Here is a 19,079-nt window from a genome sequence, read left to right as displayed (position 1 = left end):
CAGGAGACATCAGACCACAGAGGAGAGACAGCAGAGACCGGAGGAGACTCCACCAGGAGACATCAGACCACAGAGGAGAGACAGCAGAGAGCAGAGGAGACTCCACCAGGAGACATCAGACCACAGAGGAGAGACAGCAGAGAGCAGAGGAGACTCCACCAGGAGACATCAGACCACAGAGGAGAGACAGCAGAGAGCAGAGGAGACTCCACCAGGAGACATCAGACCACAGAGGAGAGACAGCAGAGAGCAGAGGAGACTCCACCAGGAGACATCAGACCACAGAGGAGAGACAGCAGAGAGTGGAGGAGACTCCACCAGGAGACATCAGACTACAGAGGAGAGACAGCAGAGAGCAGAGGAGACTCCACCAGGAGACATCAGACCACAGAGGAGAGACAGTAGAGAGTGGAGGAGACTCCACCAGGAGACATCAGACCACAGAGGAGAGACAGCAGAGAGTGGAGGAGACTCCACCAGGAGACATCAGACCACAGAGGAGAGACAGTAGAGAGTGGAGGAGACTCCACCAGGAGACATCAGACCACAGAGGAGAGACAGCAGAGAGTGGAGGAGACTCCACCAGGAGACATCAGACCACAGAGGAGAGACAGCAGAGAGTGGAGGAGACTCCACCAGGAGACATCAGACTACAGAGGAGAGACAGCAGAGAGTGGAGGAGACTCCACCAGGAGACATCAGACCACAGAGGAGAGACAGCAGAGAGTGGAGGAGACTCCACCAGGAGACATCAGACCACAGAGGAGAGACAGCAGAGACCGGAGGAGACTCCACCAGGAGACATCAGACCACAGAGGAGAGACAGCAGAGAGCAGAGGAGACTCCACCAGGAGACATCAGACCACAGAGGAGAGACAGCAGAGAGTGGAGGAGACTCCACCAGGAGACATCAGACCACAGAGGAGAGACAGCAGAGAGCAGAGGAGACTCCACCAGGAGACATCAGACCACAGAGGAGAGACAGCAGAGAGTGGAGGAGACTCCACCAGGAGACATCAGACCACAGAGGAGAGACAGCAGAGAGCCGAGGAGACTCCACCAGGAGACATCAGACCACAGAGGAGAGACAGCAGAGAGCCGAGGAGACTCCACCAGGAGACATCAGACCACAGAGGAGAGACAGCAGAGACCGGAGGAGACTCCACCAGGTAGACATCAGACCACAGAGAAGAGACAGCAGAGAGCAGAGGAGACTCCACCAGGAGACATCAGACCACAGAGGAGAGACAGCAGAGAGCAGAGGAGACTCCACCAGGAGACATCAGACCACAGAGGAGAGACAGCAGAGAGTGGAGGAGACTCCACCAGGAGACATCAGACCACAGAGGAGAGACAGCAGAGGGGAAGGTTGCCCCAGTATATCAGAGAGGTAGGATGGAGTAGATATATGAATTCTTCTATATGTCCGGAGAAGACAGGAGGGGGTCAATGCCCCCTTACTCAGGCACTTTGTAGGGCTGAAATGTTTTGTATTTTGTGGGTTAAGATGTATAACATGGATGGGGGAATCTAACAGATTAATTTTGTTTAGCCTGCAGGATATGTATGGCTCACATTAGGAATAGAAAATATTCCTCTGAAAGATTAAAAACAAATAAATAAAATCAAAGTTTAGAAAATATAATATACTAGACATAAGATATAAACTCCAACTATATGCAGCTGCAAATGTCGGGCGCATGCACAGTTGTGTTGAAACATCTTGCCAAAAACTATAACTCTCATGCACAGTGAAGAACACTTCATTGACTCTCGCGGCCAGGCAGTGGCGTAGCGTGGGGGGTGCAGGGGGGGCCGGCCGCACCGGGCGCAACATCTGGGGGGGGGCGCATGATCCGCTCGGCGCTCCGCAGTGTCATGTCAGTTCAGTTGTCACACACACTGTCTTAGGCTGGCTGCCGCCGCCCGCTCGCACTCGCAGCTCTCTGCCCTGGCTCACTCACTCTCTCACTGCAGTCACAGTGCTGGCTGTGGCTGTGCAGCTCGGCTCCGAGCCGCCGGGTCGCCCACTGTGGGGGAGGGGGGGGTTTGGAGAGACAGTTCCTGCACGCCTGGCCTATCTGGGGGAGGGACTAACCCCTGCAGCGGCCGCCCAGCGCATCGCTGAGCGCGGGAGAGAACCACCAGGCCAGGCAGCAGCAGAAGAACCTGGCAGCGGTGGCAGATGAGAGGCCAGAGAGGAGAGAGCCAGTGGAGACGACGGTCAGACGGCACTGCAGGAGGAAATCCTAGGGGGACTCGAGGAGAAAACCTAGCCTGCTGTGATCGGGTCCGGGACAGGTGAAAAAAAAGGTAGGAGTGTGTGAGAAAAACACTGACAAAGCTGAAAAGATCTATCCCCCTTACAGCAGGCCAGGGTGAGGTTGGAACACTCTGGGGGCCCCCATATAGATCCCCCCCCCCCTACAGCAGGCCAGGGTCCGGACCTCACCTCACCCTGGCCTGCTGTAAGGGGGGATCTATATGGGGAACCTGCCCTGGCCTGCTCTAAAGGGGGATCTATAGGGACCCTGCTTTAAAGGGGATCTATGCCATAGATCCCCCCTTTAGAGCAGGATCCCCATAGATCCCCTTTAGAGGAGGCCAGGGTCCCCATAGATCCCCTTTAGAGCAGGCCAGGGTCCCCATAGATCCCCCTTTAGAGCAGGGTCCCAATAGATTCCCCACTTTAGAGAAATGTCCCCATAGATTATATGGAGACCATTCTCTAAAGGGGGATCTATGGGGACCCTGCTCTAAAGGGGCATCTATGGGGACCCTGGCCTGCTCTATAGGGGATCTATGGGGGACCCTGCTGTAAAGGGGGATCTATAAGGGCCCTGCTCTAAAGGGGGATCTATGGGGACCCTGCTCTAAATGAGATCTATGGTATACATTGATAATTGTTTAATTAAAAATGTTTTAATACCGCTTAAATGTTTATTTATAAAAGTGTGTGTGTATATATTCACATATATATATATATATATATATATATACACACATGTGGTTGAGGTGCACACCCTAATGCCATAGGCTGCACACCTATGCACTCTGTCTGACTCTGACATAACAGTTCGCTCAGTCAGTTTAGCAGCGAGTGAGCAGAGTCAGCAGTCTGGTGCTGTCACAGATTTCGCTCCTCCTAGCCAATCAGGAAGCAGGATCCGCTTCCTCATTGGCCGAAAGGCGAATGCATGCAATTGGCGGGAGGACTCGAGGAGACGCCGCCGCTGCAGGTAAGTCTCTCTGCATTGAAAGGGGGCACGCTGGTCTCTCTGCATTGAAAGGGGGCACGCTGGTCATTCCGTATTGAAAGGGGGCACGCTGGTCATTCCGCATTAAAAGGGGGCACGCTGGTCATTCCGCATTGAAAGGGGGCACGCTGGTCATTCCGTTTTGAAAGGGGGCACGCTGGTCATTCTGTATTGAAAGGGGGCACGCTGGTCATTCTGTATTGAAAGGGGGCACGCTGGTCATTCCGCATTAAAAGGGGGCACGCTGGTCATTCCGCATTGAAAGGGGGCACGCTGGTCATTCCGTTTTGAAAGGGGGCACGCTGGTCATTCTGTATTGAAAGGGGGCACGCTGGTCATTCCGCATTGAAAGGGGGCACGCTGGTCATTCTGCATTGAAAGGGGGCACGCTGGACACTTAGCAGGGCAACTAATCTAGTGGAAGAGACTCGAGTGCTAAAATCCACAGGTTAGGGGGCGCAAATTACTTGCCTTGCCCCGGGTGCTCACAACCCACGCTACGCCACTGCGGCCAGGGCATATTGAAATAAAAATAATAACATTATTCATAATAAAACATAATACTTTATAACATAGAAACATAGAATGTGTCGGCAGATAAGAACCATTTGGCCCATCTAGTCTGCCCAATATATCTGAATCCTATGAATAGTCCCTGGCCCTACCTTATATGAAGGATAGCCTTATGCCTATCCCATGCATGCTTAAACTCCTTCACTGTATTTGCAGCTACCACTTCTGCAGGAAGGTTATTCCATGCATCCACTACTCTCTCAGTAAAGTAATACTTCCTCATATTACTTTTAAACCTTTGCCCCTCTAATTTAAAACTGTGTCCTCTTGTGGTAGTTTTTCTTCTTTTAAATATGCTCTCCTCCTTTACCGAGTTGATTCCCTTTATGTATTTAAAAGTTTCTATCATATCCCCTCTGTCTCTTCTTTCTTCCAAGCTATACATGTTAAGGTCCTTTAACCTTTCCTGGTAAGTTTTTTCCTGCAATCCATGTACTAGTTTAGTAGCTCTTCTCTGAACTCTCTCTAGAGTATCTATATCCTTCTGGAGATATGGCCTCCAGTACTGCGCACAATACTCCAAGTGAGGTCTCACCAGTGTTCTGTACAGCGGCATAAGCACTTCTCTCTTTCTACTGTTTATACCTCTCCCTATACATCCAAGCATTCTGATGGCATTTCGTGCTGCTCTATTACATTGTCTTCCCACCTTTAAAGGCCCGTACACACGTACCGATCGTCGGCATACAAACGTCGGTGGACGAAGGATCTGCCGATTGTACGCGTGTTAGTATGGTGCCTCCGACAGATGTCTGCGCACAATCCGCGGACAAAAGTCTTTCTTGCAAACATGAAAATTTTTGTATGCCGACACCAGAACGGACGATTGTTCGCCTGTCAGTACACAATTCGGCCGACAGACCGCAGATTTGCAAGACTGGGCATGCTCAGAAAATAGAAAACACAGGGAAAGTTAACCATTACATGACATCACTTCTGTAGTCGGCGGACAAAATTCTTGTGCTGTCCTTGTGCTGTCTTTGCACTTTTCAGCAGACACCGACATCCCGGGGAGAAAAGAGGAACATTTGTATGCCGACCATCGGTACGTGTGTACGGGGCTTAAGTCTTCTGAAATAATTACTCCTAAATCCCTTTCCTCAGATACTGAGGTCAATAAAAAAAAATAGTCATGAATAATAATATAATACATAATATATACTTTATATACACTTATTTAATAATATAGACCATAGAATGGTCCATCATGAAATAATAATACTTTATTTGCATAAAAAAAAAAAGTTTAAATGTATTTTTCCTTTTACAAAAAAAAATAATAATAGAAGAAAATAATAATAATAATAATAATAATAATAATAATAATAATATATATGTATATTGGTAAGAAGAAGAAGTTCAGTGAACTTATTGTAGTTTGTGCAGTAGATGAAGAGTGATGGGGTGATGATGGGTGATAGGGTGATGATGGGTGATGATGGGTGATAGGGTGATGATGGGTGATGATGGGTGATAGGGTGATGATGGGTAATGATGGGTGATAGGGTGATGATGGGTAATGATGGGTGATGATGGGGTGTAGAGATGTCGGTGGGTGTATGTCCCAGTTGGTGATGAGTTGTAAAGGGGGGGAGGTTGCTGTGTATACATACATCAATGTAATGAATGGACGGCGATGATGAAGGTCTCGCTCCTCATTAATAACAATAGTCGGCTAATCCACATGCTCGGTCCACCTTAAGGGTCGTTGGCTTCGGGCATTTGTGCCCCGCCTCCCTCCAGGGGGGATAATCGGATTGGCCGGGGGGTGGGCCTGTCCGGTCCCTCTATAAATATTCATGAGGTCGGCATGTATCGTAACAGAGTTCATCGCTGGGAGTGCGGTGTGTGATCGGTGTGTGATCAGTGAGATCCCAGGGCTGTCAGTGTGGATTTATCGCACGTGTGTGGGAAGTTTGGTGGACTCTGGTGACTTGCTGGAACTTATGGCGGGGAGGTGATCGGAGGAGCCGGGACAGGTCGGAGAGACTGCTGGCTATGAAGTACCTGCTGCTGCTGTTGTTGCTTCTTTCGCTGTGTGCATGCTGGCATCATCCGACAGGCCTCTTCCTCCGGAGCCGCGCTCTTCTCCGCCACCGAGGTGAAGTACTTCTCCTTCCCCAGCTGGATCGGAACGCCAGCCAATCCTGAGGAGGAAGTGAAGTGGGCGGGGATCCGCTCCTGTGTATCACGCCCACCCAGCGCCGGCTCTCTGCGTCCCAACGGCTGTCCTGGGGCACATGCGCAGTAGCGCATTTCCACGGACACAGGGAAAGCGGACACAGAGACCCATGGCTTTTATTAATATAGATTAAAAAAATAAAGTATCAGAAGATTGAAAATTATTTCAGGTTAAATTGTAGCTGTCATCAGGTCAACCTCCTCCTTCTGCTTTCGAAATTGTTAAGGAATGTGGGCCACACCCTTAGCAACATGTGATGTCACCTAGATCAATGCATTTGCTATTATTGTAAAGCGCTGTGTAAATTGCTGGCGCTATAGAAATCCTTAATAATAATAATAATTTCCTAGCCAGGAATCTCTGGCCAAGTAAGAAAAGCAGCTTAGATATTTATAAAAATTGGTGAACCCCCCAATTTAGATTCTTCAGGTATAATATGAATTTACTAGGGGACCCCATGAAAATAAATGTTGTAGAATCCCCAAAGACACTATACCAGACCATTGGGGTCTGATAAAGATTTTATAGGGGAATCTCACAAGGAAAAAAAGCCCGGCACCCCACAAAATCCATACTAAATGCAAACATGCAGCCTAAGTGCATTCCCTCTCCTGATCATGCCCTCAACATGGAAGTTATCTTGCCAGAAAGGAAACCCCTGGCAAAGCAGCTTGTGCCCATGTTGATGAGGACAAGGGACTCTTCCCCACAGCCCTGGACCTTGTGTGAAAGAGTTGATGAGGGGGATGGCTTATCTGAATCTGGAAGCACCCAATACCAGCCAGGGGATACCCAGATTTCGCCCCTCCCCAACTCATTTCCCCCAAAAAATTAAAGGTAAATTAAAACACACATACTCTTTTTGACAAGTCCTTCATTTAAAATTACCCCCCCCCCCCAAAAGAAAAAAAATCCCATAATATACATGTAAATCCATCATCAATCATATTGTCCAGTGATGTGGATCAAACGTCAATCACAAAGAACAACTCTCATGAGCCAACCGAAAAAAAAAAACACGTTGATTTTGATCCATTCCTGATTTAATTCTCGCCCATGAATAACAGTTCCAGTGGATGAGAGCTGAGTAAACGCAGGAAAAAGTGATTTGGGAGGTGTAACTTTGTAAATACTTCCCTTATTGACTTCTTCTGTGTTTAAATAAACCAAATACAGCTTTTGACCGAATACTGGACCACTATATATGACAGCTTCCTTTGTTATTGGTTGTTAGGGAAGCAGCGCGTACCAGCACCTGCTGCATCATTAGCAACCATGACGTCATTAAAGTGGAGTTCCGGCCTCAAAACCGAAAAAAATCAATTTTGGACCATCCGCTTGTTGAGGGTCACCTGAAAAAGAAATGGATAGTCCCGATTTTTCTTTTTGTTCACTTACCTTGTTATAGAAGAAAATATACTCACCTTCCTTCCACTTCCTCCCTCTGCGGCCGCGGCCCGCGCTATCTCTTCCGGCTTGCGATGATTCCTGGGAGCTGAACGGCATCGCTCCCAGGATTCAATGCGCCTGCACCGGCCCCCGCTTGTCACTTCCGGTGCAGGCGTGTCATTGCCTGCTAAACAGCTTCTAGGCATGCCCAGACTCCGACGTCATCGAAAAGGCCGCAGAAGAGGACGCGCTGGCTTCAGCTGCCCACACCTGAGATGGCAGCGCTGGACAAGACATTTTCAAGGTAAGTATTTCTTCTGAAAGGTAAGTGCGACCCGGGACAGATCAGAGGCTATTCATTGTGGAATGTACTAGCCCTGACTGTCCCAGGGGTATTTTTATCTAAAATTCACCCCCGAGGCCGGAACTCCGCTTTAATTTCTGGCCAGGATTCCCCAGCCATTTAACCAAAGGGGCAGTTATAGTGTGACATCACTGACCACATGACCATGGCCATAGTTGGTCAATGACATTACTCTGTATTTACCTCACCCCTTGGTTTACATTCAGCACCGGGGCCCCAGGACACCTCATTCATGGCGAATATAGAAACAGAGTCAGGCCTGTACCTCAGTCACTGGGATTTTTCTTTTGGCAAGCTGGCAGGTGTCATTCATAGTAATTGATGAGAAACTGCATCACTTGGACAACATGACTAACAATGGATTACAGGGGGGCACATTTTTGGGGGTTTCATGTTTTTTCTGAATAAATGGGGGTACTATGTACTTCTTACTCATTCACTTAGGAGGACTGAGGGCCCCCTTGTTTTTAAAGGTGCTTCCAGATTCTGACAAGCCCCCTGCCCGCAGACCCCTGAAGGATCTAGTATTAAATTTGGGGCGCTCCATGTCATTTATCTTTTTGTACGTGGAATGCCCATTACCATCCATACCAGACCCTCATCAAGAATATGGACCCCATGTAAAATTTTAGGGAGAAACCCATGCCATTATTTTAACCCCCCCCATTAACATTTATATCAGACCCTCTTCTAGGATAAGGGTCTGGTATAGATGAAGGGAATTTCATGGGGTTTGTTTACAAAGAAAAGAGGCCAGGAACGTTCATTTACCAGCCATTTTGTTTTCTTAGTGAATGTCAGTGTTGCTGTAGTAGGTTGTATACACCGTACTGATGTGTCCCTTGGCAGGCAGGGCAAGGGCCCTTTAAACATTATTGAAATCGCTGCTCCTCACCAAATATAATTTTTTAAAAGCTTTTTTTTTGCTTTTGTATTGTATATTCCCCCCCATGACAGCTCCCAGTCCCCCATGACAATGCCCAGCCCCCCTTGCCATCTGTTTTACAAAGCAGAGGGGGGAGAGAGATTGGCGCAATCAGACTGTGCGGGAAACTGCAATAGTATATACTGTGGGCAGATGGTGGAGTGCAGTCCGATTGCTGGACACTTGGATGGCTGCAGGCTTGTAGAGGGTGAAGCGACCCTGTGTGAATCCAGGAGAGAGAGAGAGAGAGAGAGAGAGAGAGAGAGCCAAGCGCCGATCTAAGTGTAGCACAGCAGTACTTTATTGACACACAAGTAAAATATTACTCACAGGAGGTGCATAAAAGCAGGCATCTTTAAAAGCAGTAGGAGGGGGTCTCTGAAGTCACATCCTCGGTGGAAGAGTCGGTCAGGCGGTAGCGCTGTTGTGATGGAGGACAGCCGATGGCCTCATGTGGGAGGCGGGGGACGTGCCGATCCTCTGTCCTCGGAGCTCCGCAACGCATCGCCGTTCGATTCCCCTGGTGTCTCCGGAAGTGACGTCACAGCCATCCGACCGGCGGATCCACGCTGCATCACCATCACAGAGGATCGGCACGTCCCCCGCCTCCTACATGAGGCCATCGGCTGTCCTCCATCACAACAGCGCTACCGCCTGACCGGATCTTCCACCGAGGATGTGACTTCAGAGACCCCCTCCTACTGCTTTTAAAGATGCCTGCTTTTATGCACCTCCTGTGAGTAATATTTTACTTGTGTGTCAATAAAGTACTGCTGTGCTACACTTAGATCGGCGCTTGGCTCTCTCTCTCTCTCTCATCTGTTTTACAAACCCTTTCCTCTTACCCCAGAAAATGAGCAAGATTCATATTTAATATTTGTCTCCCATTGACTTCATTGGGGTTCAGATTCGGCACCCGAGCTTTAGTCATATTTGCTGAGACCATCTTGAACCACACCCGGGTACATTCCACTCATCCCCACCCAAGAGGTCCCTGTAAATGAGGACCAAGGAAACCAACAACCTCTTCTCATGGAGAAATGTTCTGGAAGTTTATTTGGAAGAGAAAAGTTAAAAGCAAAAGGGAGGGAGAGGGAGGTCACACATTTTCCCTTTTCCATGGATGTTAAGGGATGTGTCCGGCATTGGCTATGAGGGTTACAAATACTACATTTGGCCTTAAACGGGTTATAAATCCTGAAGGTGCATTCTATGCATCAAGGTAAAAAATCCTAATTTATGCTGCTGCCCCCATAGCCATCCTAATACTCACCCCGTCTTAATCAAGCAATGTGCGCGGGAGCCTCCGCTGTCCTGGGTCTCTATCTCCTCATTGGCTGAGACAGCACCCGGAGCCATTGGCTCCCTCTGCTGTCAACCACAGTCTGTGAGCCAATGAGGACAGAGTGGGGGGCTGAGCCGTGACTCTCTTATGAATGCACAGAGCAGGGCTTGGGAGCGAGCATGCACCAGTGTCCCCATAGTAAGCAGCTTGCTATTGGGGGCACTGGTCAAGGGGGAAGAGCCCGAAACAGCGGTGAGGGACCCGAGAAGAAGAGGATCAGTGCCGCCGTGTGCAAAACCATTGCAGAGCTTGTAAAAAAAATATATATATATATACAGTGGGTACGGAAAGTATTCAGACCCCCTTAAATTTTTCACTCTTTGTTATATTGCAGCCATTTGCTAAAATCATTTAGGTTCATTCTTCTTCCTCATGAATGTACACATAGCACCCCATACTGACAGAAAAACACAGAATTGTTGACATTGTTGCAGATTTATTAAAAAAGAAAAACTGAAATATCACATGGTCCTAAGTATTCAGACCCTTTGCTCAGTATTTAGTAGAAGCCCCCTTTTGATCTAATACAGCCAGGAGTCTTTTTGGGAAAGATGCAACAAGTCTTTCACACCTGGATTTGGGGATCCTCTGCCATTTCTCCTTGCAGATCCTCTCCAGTTCTGTCAGGTTGGATGGTAAACGTTGGTGGATAGCCATTTTTAGGTCTCTCCAGAGATGCTCAATTGGGTTTAAGTCAGGGCTCTGGCTGGGCCATTCAAGAACAGTCACAGAGTTGTTGTGAAGCCACTCCTTCGTTATTTTAGCTGTGTGCTTAGGGTCATTGTCTTGTTGGAAGGTAAACCTTCGGCCCAGTCTGAGATCCAGAGCACTCTGGAGAAGGTTTTTGTCCAGGATATCCCTGTACTTGGCCGCATTCATCTTTCCCTCGATTGCAACCAGTCGTTCTGTCCCTGCAGCTGAAAAACACCCCCACAGCATGATGCTGCCACCACCATGCTTCACTGTTGGGACTGTATTGGACAGGTGATGAGCAGTGCCTGGGTTTTCTCCACACATACCGCTTAGAATTAAGGCCAAAAAGTTCTATTTTGGTCTCATCAGACCAGAGAATCTTATTTCTCACCATCTTGGAGTCCTTCAGGTGTTTTTTTAGCAAACTCCATGGGGGCTTTCATTTGTCTTACACTGAGGAGAGGCTTCCATCGGGCCACTCTGCCATAAAGCCCCAACTGGTGGAGGGCTGCAGTGATGGTTGACTTTCTACAACTTTCTCCCATCTCCTGACTGCATCTCTGGAGCTCAGCCACAGTGATCTTTGGGTTCTTCTTTACCTCTCTCACCAAGGCTCTTCTCCCCCGATAGCTCAGATTGGCCGGACGGCCAGCTCTAGGAAGGGTTATGGTCATCCCAAACGTCTTCCATTTGAGGATTATGGAGGCCACTGTGCTCTTAGGAACCTTAAGTGCAGCAGAAATCTTTTTGTAACCTTGGTCAGATCTCTGCCTTGTCACAATTCTGTCTCTGAGCTCTTCAGGCAGTTCCTTTGACCTCATGATTCTCATTTGCTCTGACATGCATTGTGATCTGGAAGGTCTTATATAGACAGGTGTGTGGCTTTCCTAATCAAGTCCAATTAGTATAATCAAACACAGCTGGACTCAAATGAAGGTGTAGAACCATCTCAAGGATGATCAGAAGAAATGGAAAGCACCTGAGTTAAATATATGAGTGTCACAGCAAAGGGTCTGAATACTTAGGACCATGTGATATTTCAGTTTTTCTTTTTTAATAAATCTGCAACAATGTCAACAATTCTGTGTTTTTCTGTCAGTATGGGGTGCTATGTGTACATTCATGAGGAAGAAGAATGAACTTAAATGATTTTAGCAAATGGCTGCAATATAACAAAGAGTTAAAAATTTAAGGGGGTCTGAATACTTTCCGTACCCACTGTATTTTTACTTTAACCACTTGCTACCCGCCCACCGTCAAATGACGGCGGAGCAGTGTAGCTATTGTTCTGGGACGCCGTCATATGACGGCACACCAGAACAACCTCTCTCACGCACCCCCGGGGGCACGCGGAGCAATGATTGTGGCCGCGATGTGTTGCTAGGACACAGCGTGACCCCGATCTCAGTAAAGAGTCAATGATATGACTCTTTACCCATGTGATCGGCTGTGTCCAATCAGAGCTGGTCACATTTAAATTAGGAAGTGCCGTTATTCGGGTCTCCTCGCCTCACACTGTCAGTGTGTGAGGCGAGGAGAGCCGATCAGCGGCTCCTCCTCATAGGGGAGACAAAGACAGGTAATCAGTGCCCTGATTACAGAAATGTAGTGCCAATTACTGCCCACCATCAGTGCCCACCATCAGTGCCCACAATCAGTGCCCATAGTGCTGCCAGCCAGTGCCCATCAGTGCCTACTCATCCAGGCACTGATGGGCACTGACTGGCAGCACTATGGGAACGGATTGTGGGCACTGATGGTGCTGCCCATCAGTGTCCAGCAGTGCCACCCATCAGTGCTCATCAGTGCCACCCATCAGTGCCACCCGTCAGTGCCCATAAGTGCCGCCCGTCAGATCCGCCTCTCATTGCCCATCAGTGGCACCTCTCAGTGCCCATCAGTGCCACCTCTCAGTGCCCATCAGTGCCGCCTATCAGTGCCACCTATCAGTGCATATTAGTACCTCCTCATCAGTGCCCATAAGTGCCACCTCATCAGTGCCCATAAGTTCCACTGCATCAGTGCCCATCAGTGCCACCTCATAAGCGCACATCTGTGAAGGAGAAAAAGTATTTATTTTCAAAATTTACTCATAAAATAAGAAAAACATTTTTTTTTTTCAAAATTTTCGGTCTTTTTTTTTTTGTAAGAAATAAAAAACCCAGCGGTGATTAAATACTACCAAAAGAAAGCTCTATTTGTGTGAAAAAAATGATACAAATTTCATATGGGTAGAGTGTAGCATGACCGCGCAATTGTCATTCAAAGTGTGAGAGCGCTGAAAGCTGAAAATTGGCCTGGGCAGGAAGAGGGTAAAATTGTGTACTGTATAGAAGTGGTTAAATGATCTGTAACTTTAGGGCAGGTCTACAGAATCTCAAAGGGAAACCGGTTTATGATGATGTCATAGGATAGGTGGAAGCCAATGAACATTATAAGATCTAAAAAAGTTTGTCTGGTCAACCAATCAGCTTCCTCTGTGCCTTAGTAAATGAAGGAAAATGGGTAGTTCAAGGGAAGGCTATTATTATTATTATTATTAATAGTATTATTATTATTATTATTATTATTATTATTATTATTATTATTATTATTATTATTATCATTGTTGTTCATTTGTATTATTATTATTATTATTATTATTTTTTATTATTATTATTAGTAGTATTATTATCATTGCTGGAAATTTGTATTAATATTTTTTTATTAATATTTTTAATATTAATAATATAATAATAATTAGCATTATTATTATTATTATTATTATTAGATATTTTTTAATTGTTATTATTATCAATTTTTTATATTATTATTATTATTATTATTATTATTCTGTATACACCCAGTTGAATTTGTCACTGGTCTCTGGGACTGTAATAAATAACTCAGCACACTTTTTGGAAAATAACCAACATTGTGTAGAACTTGCTTGAAAATTGCATTCTACATCCTCTTCTCAATGTAAAATTTTATATTTCACAACACTTGTCAGGTGACGGGTGACACAGACCTGTGCTGCTGAGACTGACCCCCCCCCCCCCCCCCCACACTCATTGCACCACAAGACATTCCACAAACAGGAAAGCACAACGTATCCTGATAACACATTTCTGTAAAGTGATTCCAGCACATAAACCTGATATTATTATATAGAGAAATAATACAACCAATAATCCTAAGGAAAGTTATAGATATCTAGTCCAGCTCTGTGGGTGTGTCTGGTTGGTCTAAGTCCCGGGTCACACTGGGGCAACTGGTCAGACGACTTAGCCACCTGACAAGTCACACTCCATTCAGTGCAATGGAAGCGTTCTAATCAGAGCAACTCAAGTCACTCCGACTTAGAAAAAGTTTCCTGCACTACTTTGGGGGCGACTTGCATTGACTTCTATTAGAGAAGTCGTTTTGCAACCCACGCTGAAGTCGCACTGCACGGGGTGGCTTCAGAGTCGGGTGGCTTTGAAGCCCCCCCCCCCCAGTGTGAACCGAGCCTAAAGCATGAACAGGTTACCTACAAGCTCCAGGTGCAGGAGCAGCCATTGGACACTTTATCTGCCACCTCCTGACTTTTAAATAAATGAGATCTGGGCAGCTGTGAAGCCACAAGTCTGCTTTTACCTGACAGGTGAGTCTCCCCCCCCACCCCAATTCCTGGTGGTTCCTGAGCTTTCCTATCCCTCCCAGGAGCCAGGGACCACAACCCCCACCATCAGGATGGCGATGGGAGGAGATCACGGATCATCTGTTCCCCCATCTCCTCTACATAGTGTGCACATGTATGTATACCGTGATAGCGCCACACATGTATATGGATGTGAATGTCTCAGTACTACTACACCCATCATTGCTGGTTTGCTATAAACTGATGAGCTGTAGAGCACTTTAAAGCTTCCCCTATAATATTGGAGTTTGTCATTTTTAGCAATTTAGCGGGCGCACGCAGTTTTGAAGCTTTACATATTGGGTGTCTATTTACTCTACACATTATCACAGCTTTTATTATGTACAAAACATAAAGGTTACATTGTGTTTGTGTGCAATGCTATTCATTTTACTGCATTTTTCCCTGAATGTAGAGATTTCATAAACAGCTGCTCCAATATCGTGCGATACAAAAAATTGCACCTACCACAATTTTATTCTACAGGGACTCTGCTTTCAGGAAATATATTATGTTCTGGGGGAGTCTGAGGAATTTTATATCCAAGAAATGCAGATTTTAACCACTTCCACCCCACCGCACATTTACTGCGGCAGTCAGGCCCTCCTGGGCGAAGTGATGTAGTACTACGTCGCTCGCTCAGGAGACTCTAGAGGGCGAGCGCTCTCCCGCCCCCCGCTCGTTAGCTGGGGAGAGCCAGTGCATGTGACCGGCGGCTCCGATGGCCGTTGGCCACTCGCAATCTCCCACAGCTGAGAGAGAAGGACAGACGGATGATGTAAACTCAGCCGTCTGTCATTCTCCCTGAAGTGATCACAGAGGCTATGTGATCCTGCTATATAGGATCACATGTCTCTGTGATAACATCACAAGCCACGCCCCCTGACAGTTAGAATCACGCCCCTAGGGACACATTTAACCCCTTGATCACCAGTACAGTTCACCCCTTCCCTGCCAGTGTCATTAGTACAGTGACAGTGCATATTTTTAGCACTGATTACTGTAGTAATGTCACTGGTATCCCCAAAAGTGTCAAAAATGTCAGTTAGGGGTCCGATCTGTCTGCCACAATGTCGCAGTCCCGCTAAAAAATCGCAGATCGCCGCCATTACTAGTAAAAAAAAAAATAAAAATGACATAAATCTTTCCCATAGTTAGTAAACGCAATAACGTTTGCGCAAACCAATCAAAATACTCTTATTGCGATTTTTTTTTTTTTACCAAAAATATGTAGCAGAAAACAAATTGGCCTAAAAATGTTAAAAAATTTAGATTTTTACACCTTTTTTTTTTGAGAATTTCATATAAATAAAATGTGAAAAATATTGTTATTTTTTCAAAATTGTCGCTCTTTTTTTGTTTATAACGCAAAAAATAAAAATCGCACAGGTGATAAAATACCACCAAAAGAAAGCTCTGTTTGTGGGAAAAAAAGGACATCAATTTCATTTGGGTACAGCGTCGCATGACCGCGCAATTGTCCGTTAAAGTCACGCAGTGCCGAATCGCAAAATAGGCTCTGGTCATTGAGCAGCCAAATCCTCCGGGGCTTAAGTGGTCAATGTGTGCAAAAAAGGAAAGGAATGATGTAGAGGGGAAGTGGATAAGGGAAGAAGGAGAAAAAAGAGTTAATTAGGGCTGATTTGAATAAACTAAGGATTAAAAAGGAACAAATGTTAATAAGGAAAAGTTTATTTCACTTTATTTGATCATATCCCTATCTCCCATCTGATCAATGTTTATAAACAATGTTACTTTGTGTCTCTCTATCTCCTGTCTGATCAATGTTTATAAACAATGTTACTTTGTATCTCTCTATCTCCTGTCTGATCAATGTTTATAAACAATGTTACTTTGTATCTCTCTATCTCCTGTCTGATCAATGTTTATAAACAATGTTACTTTGTATCTCTCTATCTCCCATCTGATCAATGTTTATAAACAATGTTACTTTGTATCTCTCTATCTCCCGCCTGATCAATGTTTATAAACAATGTTACTTTGTATCTCTCTATCTCCCATCTGATCAATGTTTATAAACAATGTTACTTTGTATCTTTATCTCTTGTCTGATCAATGTTTATAAACAATGTTACTTTGTATCTCTCTATCTCCTGTCTGATCAATGTTTATAAACAATGTTACTTTGTATCTCTCTATCTCCCATCTGATCAATGTTTATAAACAATGTTACTTTGTATCTCTCTATCTCCCGCCTGATCAATGTTTATAAACAATGTTACTTTGTATCTCTCTATCTCCCATCTGATCAATGTTTATAAACAATGTTACTTTGTATCTTTATCTCTTGTCTGATCAATGTTTATAAACAATGTTACTTTGTATCTTTATCTCTTGTCTGATCAATGTTTATAAACAATGTTACTTTGTATCTCTCTTTCTCCCATCTGATCAATGTTTATAAACAATGTTACTTTGTATCTCTCTATCTCCTGTCTGATCAATGTTTATAAACAATGTTACTTTGTATCTCCCTATCTCCCATTATATCAATGTTTATAAACAATGTTACTTTGTATCTCCCTATCTCCCATTATATCAATGTTTATAAACAATGTTACTTTGTATCTCTCTATCTCCCATTATATCAATGTTTATAAACGATGTTACTTTGTATCTCATCTGATCAATGTTTATAAACAATGTTACTTTGAGGAAAGGGAATAATAATTATCACATACACCAAATTTGTAATGCAGATTAATGAAGGGATTCCTCTTATTAAAGATATGAAACCCAGTATTGAAGTCTAAGCCAATATTGTACAGGGGGATCAATAGAAATGTGGATGATGTCATGGCCATGGAATAGACAATTAAAGTGCTGAGAGGTCAGCTGAGGTTGGAAGTTCAGCATGGAGAAGTCATGGATTTGATGAAACTGAACATTCCATTGCCTTGCAGGACAAAATATAAAAGATAAAACACCAGACTGTGAGAGGCAAACCAGAGAAGAGGACTGTAATGAACATACGGATAGAGGACCATCTGTGGGATCTGCACATTGAGGAGGGTGGGAGACCATAAACTGGTCGGGTCTAATCACAGACACCAGATCTTCCCCAGAGCACCCGGCATGGAGATTACTGGTGGGTGTGCCAGGATGAGGCCCTCGGTCACAGTTGGCAGCTGGACAGGAATAGAACCAGAATGCAGTACACAGTCAGCAGGCGATGCCAGGGACAGGGACAGGCGATGCCAGGGACAGGGAGAGGCGATGCCAGGGGCAGGGAGAGGCAGAAGGTCGGGGAGGGCCATGGACAACCATAGTCAGATACAAGCTGCAATCAGTAACAAGAAACTGCAACACAGATTCAGCAATCAAACATCACCCATTAACCCTTTCACAGCTGGAGACTTTTTTTAAGAAGTTTTCGCACAAACATTAACCACTTAACGACCCACCGGGAGCCCCGAGTACCCAGCCGGCACGTCCGCCGGCTGGATGGAGTCCCGATGAATGCCGGAAACGGCATCGATCGGGTCTCTGATGACGTAACCCAGAGGCGGCGTCCATGACGTCACTTCCGGGTTACTGTGCTGCAAAAGGCGGCAGATTTGAAAAACGGCTGTATGCAAAAATGCCGTTTTTGGCATTTTGCATACAGGGAAGTGTAGTGGAGGGGTTTGGGGTCTTTTAGACCCTCGATCCCTCCATAAAGAGTACCTGTCACTATATATTGGTGTCACAAGGGATGTTTACATTGCTTGTGACAGCAATAAAAGTGATCAGATTTTTTTTTTTTTTAAAAACCTGTAATAAAGTTAAAAAAAAAAGAAAAAATAAATAGGAAAAAAAAAATAAAAATTTAGCCGCCCCCGTCACCATTAGCTCGCGCACACAAAAAAAAACGTATACGCAAGTCGAGCCGCGAATGAAATCGCTGTTCAAACCACACATGTGAGGTATCACCGCGATCGCCAGAGCGTGAGCAATAATTTAAAAAAAAGAGCTACACTCTAACTCTAAACTGGTAACCGTTAAATAAATTTAAAGCTTCGCAGATTGAGATCTCTATTGACCGTAGTTTGTCGCCATCCCACGGGGGGGGTGCAATTTTAAACCGTAACATGTTGGGTATCTATTTACTCGGCGTGACATCATCTTTCACAATATACAAAAAAATGGGCTAACTTTACTGTTTAGTATTTTTTAAATGCAGTGAAATGTGATTTTTCAAATTTTTTCCAAAAAAATGGAGTTTTAAAGACCGCTGCGCAAATACCGCGTGACAAAAAATTTAGCAATGACCGACATTTTATTCTCCAGAGTCTTTTCTAAAAAAATATATATAATGTTTGGGGGTTCTAAGTAGTTTTCTAGGAAAAAATACTGGTTTTAACTTGTGAACAAAAAGTGTCCGAAATAGGGCTGGGGGTAAAGTGGTTAAAATGCGCATTTTTGGTCTTAAAATTACTTAACTCCTTCCTCCTCCCAAAACTTGCCAAATTTTCTAAAAGCAGGCCGGTAGAAAAACAATATTCACACAGCTAATGATCAAATCCATCTTTTCAGTAAAATATTTACTAAAATGTATTATAATGAAGACGAACATTGTAAGCCCCATAGAGATAGAGATCGGATTTTGTTGAGTAAGTAGATACCAAACCTGTCAAGCCAAAAATTTGTGTGCGACAAACTGCAAAATCCAATATTTCCCATTGGTTCA

General features: G+C 45.2%; 1 protein-coding gene across 1 annotated transcript in view; it reads left to right on the top strand.

The window, feature by feature from the left end:
• The first annotated feature begins 1,180 nt into the window (after positions 1-1,180).
• The window catches only part of LOC309553413 (phospholipid scramblase 3-like), a 30,547-nt gene continuing 12,648 nt past the window's right edge, over positions 1,181-19,079 (top strand). Inside the window, exon 1 of the mRNA XM_082254600.1 lies at positions 1,181-1,390. The gene's annotated coding sequence lies outside the window, so the exon portion shown is untranslated. The remainder of the gene's footprint in view (positions 1,391-19,079) is intronic.

The sequence above is a fragment of the Pelophylax lessonae genome (genome assembly GCF_965119305.1).
Source record: "Pelophylax lessonae genome assembly, chromosome: 4".
In the NCBI taxonomy this organism is placed as follows: Eukaryota; Metazoa; Chordata; class Amphibia; order Anura; family Ranidae; genus Pelophylax; species Pelophylax lessonae.
This window is presented reverse-complemented; position numbering and strand designations above follow the sequence as displayed.